At 40.4% G+C, this 13,368-nt stretch overlaps 1 protein-coding gene across 11 annotated transcripts in view; it reads left to right on the top strand.

Moving 5' to 3' along the window:
- Nucleotides 1-13,368, top strand: part of LOC149539340 (GDT1-like protein 1, chloroplastic) — a 203,345-nt gene that overhangs the window by 33,338 nt on the left and 156,639 nt on the right. The window lies entirely within an intron of this gene.

The raw sequence follows: 13,368 nt of genomic DNA, 5'->3' as shown, positions 1-13,368 counted from the left end.
AAATTGTGTGATTAGTGTGTGTGCATGCTTGTTATGCATTATGGGTTGCTTAACTTAACAATGTTCATCTACACAATTTTTATATGACAGAATTCTTCAACGAACATTCCATATGGCTGCTAAATTGACGATAGTCACACACCCATAATAGTAACTATGCCTTGCACATTTCTCCTACTTTTCACTATATGAGACTAGGTAGTAGATGCCATCCACTTTGGAACCTCTACTATCCAAATCCATTGGAACAACGATAATCAAAAGTCCTTTGAATGGATGATTTAGAGATTAGACAGTAATCACCAAGTATGTACACATTATATAGATAGCAATACACACCTTGAACCTCGTTTTGGTTTGTTACAAACCCCTATGCATTATATCATCCCTAACAGAGAGAGACCTTTCATATTTCAACATTTTCTATTAATAGCATCTAAAACATGTAAATCATTTATCTCTAGCAATAGCAGGTTTTGAAGTAATAGCAAAAATAGGCCTTTCCTATTAAAAATATACCTCACTAATGTTCACTTGTCTCTCATTAGTCATTGACAATACTTCAATCTCAGCTGTTTCATTTATCTTATGTTGAACTATAAGTATGAATACAAAATCATCAATGTTTGAGGAGTCTGACACAAGAATCCTTCAAGTATTAGACGAATTGCTTTGAAGTATACTACAAAATTCATAATAATGGCGATCAGCTTGACTACAAGAGATTTCTTATGATATATAGTAAAAATATACACTGGTTAACCATGATTGTTCAAAACATCACTAGTAGGACAATGTCTGGAAACTATTAATTAGGGCCAAAACTATGACTTTAGCCCAATTGAAAGCAACACTACCAACATAGGAGCTGATAAAATAGATCATATTACAAGCAAACAAATGGATGATGCCTTGACCTCTACGCTTCATTTAGATCAACTTTTACCACCCTCAATAATAACCATGAATACGCTTAGATGAAATGTGATTGTTTACAAACATTGTTCATTGAAAATCATATTTCAATTCTTTTAAATAGGGTAAACTTTAAGAAACCCCCCTCCAGAAGAAGATATAAATTTTTTGTGAATCTTTCATTATTTTGAAAAACCAAATTATTTTTATTGGCGAATCTCTCAATTTTTTAAAATTTAAATATTATTTACATTGGTGATTATTTTGGAATCATAATTTTGTTTACCGTATGGATTAATTAAGCAACGCGCACAGGAAATAGACACGAACACGAAACAGCAAACAACAGAACTCTTATTATTATTCGCATATACCAACAGTACATTATTCTTTTTCTCCTAATATGATCTCCTCGAAGGGGTTATAAATATCTTCCTAAGAACTTTCCCGAAGGAGTCCGTCGGCCAGATACATTATGCCCGCTACAAATTGTTTACCCGTCGGCTACATAACAAGACTTTTACCGAAGGGACCCGTCGGCCGATGCACAATTTCTACCGAGGGTCTGCAGTGACGGAGGGGTCTCCCGAAGGCCATTTCCTGATGCAAAAGTTCTCCACTCGTGATATATCTTCAACTTCGACCCATTGACCGCCTGAGGCACTTCGTGTCCATCCAAAGTCCATAATTTGATTGCTCCATTGTCCCCTACTTCCCGGATCTGATACGGCCCGACCCACTTAACCTTGAACTTAACCGGTTTGATCTCATTCCGGCCGTCTTACTTTAATACCCACTGTCCGGGCTGAAACCTGTTCAGCTTCAAGTGCTTATTGTGCCATGCCTTCCGCCTATTCTGCGTTACTTCAGTTGCCCACTGTGCTAATAATCGCCTCTCTTCTAACCTGTTCAGTTTATACAGCCGCTCCCTTAAGCTTTCCATGTCGCCCAACTTGTTTTCTAGTGCTATCCGCAAGCTTGGTATCATAAATTCTGCTGGTACTATGGCCTCCTGTCCAAACATCAGTTGAAATGGCGTGTGTCCTGTTGTGACTTTGTATGCCGTGCGGTAAGCCCACAGAGCAGAAGGTAATTTCTCCTCCCAATCCTCCCCTTCGACGGCGCAGGATTTGTATATAATTGATACCAGGATTTTGTTGGTAGCTTCGGCCTGTCTGTTTGCCCTTGGGTAGTACGGACTTGACAGCGAATGGTAAATTTTGAACTCCGTGGTGAGCAGTCGGATCACATGGTTTACAAAATGTCCTCCTCTATCGCTTGTTAATTGTAATGGAATGCCGTACCTAGTAATAATTTGTTCATAAATAAACTGTGCTGTACTTACCGCTGAGTTGTCTGGTAGTGCACGCGCTTCCACCCATTTAGTCAAGTACTTCGTGGCAACCACAATGTAACGGCATCTTCTGGTTCGGCTCGTCTTCAGGGGTCCTATGAAATCCAAACCCCATCGTTCAAAAAGCTACTGAGCATGAGAAGGATTCAGAGGCATGAAATCTCTTTTCAAGGGTTTTCCAGCTCGCTGACATGTATCGCATGCAACAACCCATTCCCTGGTGTCATTGTATACTGTTGGCCACCATAATCCTGCTAGAAGTATTTTTCGTGCAGTTGTGTCCGGCCCCATGTGTCCTCCTGCCGGTCCTTCGTGCGCTTCCTTCAGTACCCATGGAATTTCTTCCTTTAGGATACAACGCCGCAGGATCTGATCGAGTCCCATTTTATACAACAATCCATTAATCAGCTGGAATGTTCCACTCCGTATCACCAATTTCCGTTTTTCATTCGGTGGCATGGTATTTGGGAACTGTGTTGTTGACAAGTATTCGCCGATGCTTGTATACCATTCTGGTAGTGCAGCAATCTTAAACAGCTGTGCGTCAGGAAAGTCATCATTACACCGTCTGCCGGTTCTCCTGTTCTGATACGTGATAAATGATCCGCGCTTACATGTTTCTTTCCTGGCCGGACAATAATCTTGAAAGTAAACTCCTGCAACAGGAGTAACCATCGGCTGATTCTTCCTTGAATGACTGGTTTGTTGATCATATACAACAGGGCCTGATGATCAACGTAGAAGACAAATGGAGTGGCCAACAAGTAGTGTTGGAATTTCTGTACAGCATAGACCATCCCCAATGCCTCCCATTCGGTGGTACTATAATTTTGTTCAGCTTTTGATAGCAACTGACTGGCGAAATAGATTGGATGATCCCACCCATGGCTTCCTGTCTGCGCGAGAGTTGCTTTGATTGCATAGTTTGATGCATCCACATGCAAATGAAACTCCTTCCAATCCAGGTATGCCAAAATAGGTGCTGTAGCCAGTCGTACCTTGAGTTCTTCAAATGCTTCATCCTGTTCCTTAACCCATCGGAATGATTCTGTCTTGGAAGTTAACCTATCCAACGGATATGCTATCTTGGCAAAATTTTTTATGAAACGCCTGTAATACCCTATATGCCCAAGGAAAGATTTTACCTCTGTCACATTGGTGGACGGCTGCATTTCCAATATGACTCGCACTTTGTCCGGATTTGTCTTCAGTCCTTCCTTACAGACTATGTGTCCGAGCAACCTTCCGTGTGGAACCATAAATCTGCACTTCTTCGGGTTAAGGGCCAAACGCGCACGGCGGCACCTTTCCATACACTCACCTAAGGCTGCTAGATGTTTGTCCTCTGCACTGAACACTGACCAATCATCCAAAAATGCCTTGAAGTGTTCGACGGACATCTTGTCAAAGATGTGTAGTATGATCTGCTGAAATGTCGCAGGCGCATTGCACAGACCGAATGGCATCCGATTATAGGCATAGACCCCATCTTCTACGACAAATGTCGTCTTCAGTTTATCCTCCTCTGCGATTGAGATCTGATTGTAGCCGAAAAAACCATCCATAAATGAGTAGATCTCATGTCCCGCCACCTCCTCGAGGATGCTATTTGTGAATGGGATTGGGAACAGATCCTTGATGGTGACTGCATTCAAGCATTGAAAATCACCACATATTCGGATTTGAATGGAGTCCTTCTTCAGGGAGATCACGATCGGAGATACCCATTCACTGGTCTGTACCTTGAAAATAATTCCGGCTTCTAGCATTCGATTGATTTCTTCCGTAACTCGAGCCGCATAATTTTTGTTCATTCTGTAGGGCCTTTTCCGTATGGGTATTGCTCCTTCAATCAATGGAATGCGGTGCACACACAGTTCAGGTGGTACGCCCTTTAGGTCCTTGTACGTCCATGCAAAGACATCCTTATATTCTAAAAATATCTTGAATGCTGCTGCCTTTAGTACTGGGTCCCAATTGTCCCCTACCAATATGTTCCGTGGTTCTGCTTCGTCTCCCAAATTCATGGTGTACAACGCGACTTCATTGTATTTGATGGGTTCTCCTTTAGTGAACTGATGTGCCGGGGTCCCATCGAGTGACGCATCCCCTTCGTTTATTTCAGTGAATTCCTTCGGAAAGGCATCGGTATTGTTTTCTTCTATTGTCAGTACATTGCAGGTTGGGAACAATTCATAATCCTCTATTTGCCAATGGTACAGACCATTTACTGAATCCAAATCGTCATCTCCTTCCAGTCGTAAAACTCCCTCCTGATTCGGTTCCATAATTTGCCCCTTTTCATCCTCTTCTCCCTCAGAATCTGACGAGAGGGCTTCGTCCCCGACCATTTGAGTGTGCAGATCAATGACATACTTCCGGCCTTTTCTTTCGAGTGATAAAGTATTTTTCTTCCAATCGTGCTTTGCTTTTGCTTGTATCAGCCACCCCCGACCCAAAATAGCATCGTACCCCTTCCGCTTGAGAGGAATCACAACGAAGTCCAACAGGAATGGTTGTGTTCCGATTGTCACTAGTTGCACTGTGAGTATTCCCAACGGCTTGATTCCATGTTGATCGGCCGTTAGCAGCTGGAAGGTAGGTGGCCATAATGTCGGCCATCCCAACTTTTTCCAAGTATCCTCTGGTAGCACATTGACACCGTATCCTCCGTTGACGATCCTGTCTGTTAGCACAGTCCCGAGAATGCCCATTTCAACAACCGCCGGATAGCGTCCAGAGGAAAGAGCTAACAACATCGGATCTTCGGCACTTGTACCCCCCAGTTTGTCGTTGTCTTGCTCTACGGGTTGCTTAGCACTTGGGACTATATTTGTGAGGGCCATACGGAGTTGAGGCATCGTGAGCAACAAATCATTTATCCTGACGGGTATCTCAGCTTGCAATATTTGCCGTACAATGTTCTGTTCTGCACAGTTCCGGACGGAAGTACTCGGCATGTCCTTCAGGTGTGCTGTTTTTGCCTGTGTTACTTTGTGGATCTCTGCCCTTGCTTCCTCGAGTCTCTTCTTTTCTTCCGCTGGGTCAGGGTATAGCTTCGCCTGCTTCTGAGTGATTGCCAGAACTTCTTCCTCGTCTGTCCCTACGGTAATCAAGTTTACTCCGGACTTCGGGCACTTAGTATCATCATGATCTCCAGGTCCACACCAACGGCATAGCAGCTTCGGTGTGTTCGTTGTTGTGCACTCCCGGGCGAAGTGACCCCACAGATTGCATGCGCGGCATTGAACAATTGGCCGACCATTCGCATCGTACTGAATTCGACTCCTTCCTCCATTATTGTTGTTACCACCATTGTTGTTATTGCTGTTGTTGTTTGGACCACGCCGGTTGTTTCTATATCTGCCTGATGTGGCACCTTCCGTACTGGTGTTCCCGTTCCCTCTTGACGGGGATGCCTCCTGTGACAGGAACACTTGCTACGGTGTCCTTTTTTTTAAATTGAAAGGGCATTCCTTTACCGAGTGTCCGAGGATCTGACAGATTTCACAAAATTGATCTTTCGAGCAGGATCCCTTCGTATGGCCTTCTTTCTTACACTCCGTGCACCATAGATCATTACCCTTAGTCTCCTTGTTCATGTTTTTGAATTCCCTCATCATCCGAATCATGTCCTTTTGGAGGGCACGGACCTTCTTGTTGCTGCCCTCGTCATCGTCGCTGCTATCTTCTCCTGAAGGGTCATCATTATCTGAATCTGATGAGCTGGTCTTCTTTTTCTTCTTTGTCTTTTGGTCACTTTCGAGGTTCATTGCCCGATTGTACGCTTCAATGTATGTCGATGGTGGCACGATCTTCACCTTTTTCCGCAACTTCGGGTGAAGGCCTTCAATGAACCATCTCTTCTGGAGGCCATCCGCCGGCTTATTCTCCATTTTACTGATTAAGTCCTTCAATCTCCTGGCGAAGACCCGTACTGTTTCATTCTTCTTTTGCTTGGTATTGAATATCTCGGCTACAATTTCATTATCATCACGCAAAAGTTGAAATTCTGCGATGAACTCCTTAATATTATCCCAACTATTTAATTTCTGTGAATCAGCATCAGTAAACCAATCAATCGCAACACCCCGTAGGGTAGCAGGAAATTGTCGGATCCATTCGTTTGTATCTGTTATGCCATTTGCCCTCCAGATCGTTTCACATGTTTTACAATGTCGAATGGGATCAGCTGCTTCATCACCATCAAATTTAGGCAATTTTTCTTTCGGACCTGCCATTATCACTGTATGTCGAGGGTTTTGTTGTGTACTTGCGCTGTTTTCCACTCCTGCGCTGTTTTGAGCACCCGCGCTGTTCTGAGCTCCTGTGCTATTTTGAACACCCGTGTTGCTCTGCACACCCGTGTTGTTCTGGACACCCGCGCTGTTCTCTACACCCGCGCTGTTTTCAACACCCGCGCTGGTTTCTGCTTCCGTGCTGTTTTCAACACCCGCGCTGGTTTATGCTTCCGCGCTGTTTTCAACACCCGCGCTGTTTTGGACTTCCGCGCTGCTTGGTGAAGAAGAGGGTTCGTCAACCGAAGCTGTCTGTTCCGGAAGTATATCTCGGACGAAGAGGTCACTCCACGCTCGTGCTCCTTCGGCACTCCGAGCCGTGCGAGTCGATCTCCTTCCGTCAGGATTCTCTTCTCGTGGCGTATGCAGGTTCAGAAACTCCTCCCTCGCTTCTTCCACCAAATCAAGCCGTTGTCGAGTCTCCTTCAACAATCCTTCCGCACTCTTGTTTCCGTCGGAAATCTTCTGAAACCTCCTTCGACGCTTTATCTGCTAAGCCAAAATTAAATTTTCTTGCGCAACGCGTATGTCATCTTTTTCCTTCAGCTTACTCTTATCTTTGTTCAACTGATTCGGCATTTAATTCATATCCGCCTGCCTGCATGCCAGGTCCATTGGGCAACGGTGCCAAATGTTTACCGTATGGATTAATTAAGCAACGCACACAGGAAATAGACACGAACACTGAACAGAAAACAACAAAACTCTTATTATTATTCGCATATACCAGCAGTACATTATTCTTTTTCTCCTGATATGATCTCCTCGAAGGGGTTATAAATATCTTCTGAAGAACTTTCCCGAAGGAGTCCGTCGGCCAGATACATTATGCCCGCTACAAACTGTTTACCCGTCGGCTACATAACAAGACTTTTACCGAAGGGACCCGTTGGCCGATGCACAATTTCTACCGACTACAAATTTTTGAGTAGAAAATATTGGCGAATCTAAATAATAATAGGAAGTTCGCTAATCGTCATAGAATATTACAAATCAAAATTGAACATGTTTTATCTCATGGAAATTGTGAGTATAATTACATTATATTTTAAATCAATAGTGAAAACTAAATATTGGTAATATATCCCTAAAGTAACTAATAATTATGATAATCATTGGTGAATTAATTTTAATTTTTTCGATAAAATATTTAAGTGAATTAAATCTAATCATGTATCAAATATTGTGGTGAATCTTTGATTTAAAATTTATTAATAAAATAAATTATTGAGTGATTTAAAAAACTTTAGAACTAAATTTAATAAAAATGTGGTGATTTAGGTTGCATAAGATCTTAAATTATTAGCCAAATTACTAGCAGAAAATTTCTAAAATTTGCAAAATTACAATTATTCACCACTAAAAAACACCCTACTTTTAAATCATACTATGTCATTCCAAAAGATCACATTTGTATTCTTCTACCTCAAAATTTTCCATTCTACACAAAAGTTCTTGGCATACTCTTATGCAGTGTAATGAGACTCGGACTCGGCTCGGACTCGGCTCGGGTAACTTGACTCGTGACCCAGCTCTGACTTGTGACTCGGCTCGGCGGTGACTCGACAAAGTGAAAAAACCTCAAAATTTTGAGATTTTTTAGGATTTAAAGAACATTCCATGCACCCATTATTGAATAAAGCGTAAAGACACAATAACATCATTAAATAGAAGATAATTTGATCATAATGCACATGCCACATACTTAAAGTTAAAAACTTAAAACTTAAAAGTCAAACATCGATTACATATGTATTATGTACAATACTACAAACTACAAAGTTACAAACTTACAAAGGTAAATTGCTAAAAGTAAATACTATATTACTAGTAATTAAAGTCAAACTAAGATAAATCCATGCAAACCATCAAATTGTATATGTATTATCATTTATGCATTATGAAATCCAACACATCAAGATTCAATAGTCATCATCAAATTCAAATGTTCCAAATGCTGATCATATATTAAGTTACTATTAAACTGTTAAACAAAAAGTTAAAACGAGACTATAAGTCTACAGCTATGGCTCCTAGTCGGAGTCTTCATCATCATCCTCATCCTCATCGTCATCCTCATCATCATCATCATCCTCATCCTCATCCCCAACCTCAGCCTCAACCTCAGGCTCAGGCTCAGTATAATCTACAAAATGCCTCTTAGTAAGGCATCTAAGGTAGGTCCTGGATGTCTCGGTAGCCATAGCATAGCCTCAACCTCAGGCTCAAGCTCTGCCAATGTCTGTGAGGTGCCACTAGGAACAACTGGAGCTCTCTGGTCCTCTGCTGTCACAACCACAGCCTCAGCCTGGCCCTCTCTATCTGCCTGGTCAAGCCACTGTAGGTCCTCATCATCAATGACAGGATCAGTAGCCTCAGTGATCCAATCAGACTCTGGATCAACCTCCTCTAGAGTAATCGGAGAGGTGTCACTATCCAAAATCTCCCTGATCCTAATGCGCAGGTTGTAGTGCACAAAGACTAGACTATTCATTTTCTGCACAGACAACCTGTTACGCCTCTTCGAGTGGATGTGCTCGAACATGCTCCAATTGCGCTCACATCCAGAAGCGCTACTTGGCTGGCTCAAAATGCGGATGGCGATTTGCTGAAGGTTTTTGGTTGAAGGCCCAAACATTTGCCACCATCTATCTGAATTTTGAAAAAAGGAAAACAAAAAAATATTAGTCTCATTTCAAAATTTGAACTTTAAGTTTAAAGCTAGAAATTTATAAACTAGATTGTATAAGGCTTAAGCTGCAATCTTTACCTGGCTGCAATTTTGTACGACCTTCTTTGCAAATTTGACTTGAAAAAATGGGCCCTGATGCATTATTATAGGCATCCATCTCAAGCAATATATCTGTGGGATTAGGTGACATCTTCGATACCACTGTGTATAGGCCACTAAGAACTTCCTCATCTGCCTTGAAATCATCAAGGAAATGGTATACCGAATTGAGGTAATAGGCTGCTGCGTGGATGGGCTTATGAAGCTGATTTTGCCATCTTCTATCAATTATGTCCCAAATAGGGCCATAGTTTTCCTCAACTCCTACATATTTGGCCTTAATAGTCTCCTCGACCCTATCCATGCCCTCATAAATGTAGCCCATAGAGGGCTTCTCACCATCAGCAACTCGTAGGAGGGCTACAAGGGGCTCGGTGATCTATAAAACAATTAAACAAAAAAACAATTTAGTGAATGATGAAACTTTGCAAAGTTGCACAATGAAAATAAAACAAAAATATGTATGAGACAAATTAATTTATAAAATTTTAAGACTTAAGCTTTTAAAATTTAAAATTTAAATTTAAAATTACCTCCACAATCTTCAAACATGGCTTCCAAAAATCATCATCATCATAAATGCATTTTGTTGCGTCTATCCCTGCAAGGCTGCTAGCAAAGGAGGAGGAACTCCATTCTGGACCAACAAACATGCACCTCAACTCTAACCTTGAACTTAGCAAGGATTTTAGTGTGATAAAGTTAGAGGCAAATCTTGTGATACCAGGACGAGCCAACTCCTTTCCTTTCGTGTATTTCCTCATAGTGCTGAGGACCAAGGCATGATTATAGATGAACTTACAAAGATTTTTGGCCTTGGTAACACATGATTTCACAAATACAAGCTTGCCAATATCCTCTAACATGAGGTCGATGCAATGGGCCGCACATGGAGTCCAAAAGATTTTTGGGTGTCTCTCCATCAATAGTTTTCCTGCAGCAATTTTAAATTAGTTAGTAAACAATGAAAACATTTGATGTATTAAAAAACTTTTAATTTTCAAAATTTAATGAAAAACTAAAACAAATTTTTTAGAAGTAGAACTTAGAAAGTTAGAAGTTCAAATTTTACCTGCAGCAACATAATTAGCTGCATTATCTGTCACCACTTGGACAACATTGTCTTCCCCCACCTCCCTTATGACCTCCTCAATAGTCTCACATAAGAATTTTGCGTTTTTCACACATGAGGAAGTATCTATGGACCTCAAAAACATGGTGGATCCTGAAAGTGAAAATTAAACAAAATAATTATTATTCAAGAATCAAGAATCAATACTCAATAAAACAAAATTTTCGTTATTCAATAATAGTATACATTAAATTTTAGACTTCAAGAAGTAGAGCATGATGAATTACCTCCTCTAGAAACAAGAAAATTTAGGAGGGTTCTGAACCTCCTATCTGTCCATCCATCTGTCATGATGGTACACCCCTTTTGGCTCCAAATCTTTTTGTGGTCCTCCAACTCAAGTTTCATCTCCTCAACCATATCTAGCAAGAGGGGGCCACTCAACACATCTTCAGTGGGGGCTTTGAACCCCGCACCACAGATGGAAACTGCATCAATCATCCCCTGCCAATAAGGAGTCCTATTACATTTATAAAAACATTTTAATTAGCATATTTCAAATTTTCAACATCAAGTTAAAAGTATAAAATTGAATATAAATTTTAAAACTTAAAACGTAAAACAATCAAATATAAATGAAGTTGAAAACTTGAAGTACTTGGCTGCTATAAATGGAATGTCGCAGAAAAATCAAAACTTGCAAATTGCTCTTACTCCAGCTTCATGTATCTCCCTATTCCAGCCCATGCTCTCAAGTGAGGGTTGTGCACCAGGAGTGGTACGCGGTACAAAAAAGTTGTCCAACTTACTAGATTTTCTTACTCTAGGACGAAGAAGAGCAGCACTACTAGAAGGGACAGCAGCAGTAGGATCACTAGAAGTGCAAGGAATAGATGTAGAGGAAGCACGAGCAACAGAAGCACTAGGACAATAGAGGGGACGGGAAAAACCTTCTCCAACACAACCTACTGACTTAGAAACATTTATAGATGAGCATGGAAGGGAACTAGAACCAATCTAAGCTAACTCTTCTAATTGTTTTTTTTAAATTCTTTTTCTTGTTCATATTTTTCCAAGGCTACATAACAAAAACGTTGAGCCTCAACAGATGCAGCTCCACAAGGCTCAATATCATGACCACGTAAGCCAGCAATATGGTATTTTAATCTATTTATCCCCCCACTATTAATGGTTTTGCAAAATAGGCATTTTGTTTGAGTTCTCTTTCTACCCGAAAATTCTATGGTCAACTTCCAACACTCATCTTTTTTGTTGCCTTTAGAGAGCTTGGGTTTTTTACCTCCAGAAGCCATTATGACTTAATTAAGGAACAATGTAAAGGTTGCTGCAATAAGACATTTTAGACCAAATATTACCATTTCAGCATTGCATTTTGTGAAGATCTAAAGTAAAAAAAAAACTCATAAACAAACAAAAAAAATTCATGCAAAAAACCCATAAGCATAGACAAAAAAATCATCAAAATCTAAACAATCAAGTCTTACCTCTTTCAAATGCTTTGGGAAGTGTTGAGAAAAGCTCCTATAAACTCCTTGATGATCTAAATGCAAGTTCCAATGTCACAAATGCAAGCTTTTCTCCTCCTCCTTTTAGCTGGTTGCAAAACAAGAAACCTCTATTTCTCTTCTACCTCTCTCTCTCTTTCTTCTTTTCACTATAGACTGTTATGGGAGCCCTTTTAGGGTTATATGAGTGAGATATATAAAAAAAAATCATTAAAAAAAATGCAAAAAACTATATTTTCAAGGCCCGGTTTCATGCCTGTCGCGGCCGAGTTAAGCAGGCCGGGTCACGCAAGTCACTCGGTGACTCGCGAGTCACTCCTCGTGACTCACTGCTCGTGAGTCACGAGTCATTGTGACTTGGCGAGGTCAGCGCAGCTCGTTGACTCGCTTGACTCACGTGACTCGCAGCGAGTCATGTTACCCTACTCTTATGGTAAAGAAGATGAAAAGCATATTGGTTTGGGGACATCATCTCCATGAAAAATTTATTGATGGAGGATATACTTCTTGAAGATCGAGATATTCTCTTTGAGTAGGCATTTGGCTTGATGTGTCATTGTGATGACCCCTTCTATTAGGTTGATCTTAAAATGGTCCTAGATTGTAAATGGAAACCTTTAGGATTTTATTCTTGATTATATTGAACAGCTTGTAAATATCATAACCCAATACTACTAGAAATTTGGAAAATCGTCCATAATCCTCTGTGTGAAATATCGTAATGGATGGCAGACTTAGGGCTGCTCAAGTTTGGACATGATCTACTTGGGGCTCTCTTAGATCTTTATCCATATTTGGACTCTTGCCCCAACGTGAGCGATTTACTCTTCTCCCTGTCCACATTCCCTATCCATTGCTTACTAATACAAGAGTTCTTATAGACTTACCCACAATTTATTAATAGTATTGATTAATGATTATATTAGGGTCAAAATTATGCACCTTCATTAGCTTAAGAATAAGGTATAGTATTGGATTTATAAATGCCCCTCCTTTGCCACATCATATGCTTCTTACTAGAACTAATAATAATCTTAGTGATATTCCTATTTCGAATATTCATAATGATAATAATATTAGAAAATCAAATCTATTTGTAATATTATGGAAAGTATCTCAAATCTCAATATTAATCCACTTATAAGGAGACACTTATTGTTGAAGTTTGTAGCCGCAATAGAGATCTTTATCTCTGGTTTTATGAGATAGAAATATGTTTGTTATGACTGTTTTGGTCATCTTCAGCTGAAAGAGATATATGTGATTATATTTAAGTTAATATTGTGCAAAAAGACATGTCATATGTCATGCGAAGAGGCATACGTATGGAAATGTGAAGTGTTGTATATGTGCAAATATGAAGGGTCTTATTTTTGGGACTCAAAGAGACATTTGTGCGAAAAGATGAAGAG

The sequence above is a fragment of the Cupressus sempervirens genome, chromosome 9 (genome assembly GCF_028749045.1).
Source record: "Cupressus sempervirens isolate cs-2001-9-10 chromosome 9, ASM2874904v1, whole genome shotgun sequence".
In the NCBI taxonomy this organism is placed as follows: Eukaryota; Viridiplantae; Streptophyta; class Pinopsida; order Cupressales; family Cupressaceae; genus Cupressus; species Cupressus sempervirens.
This window is presented reverse-complemented; position numbering and strand designations above follow the sequence as displayed.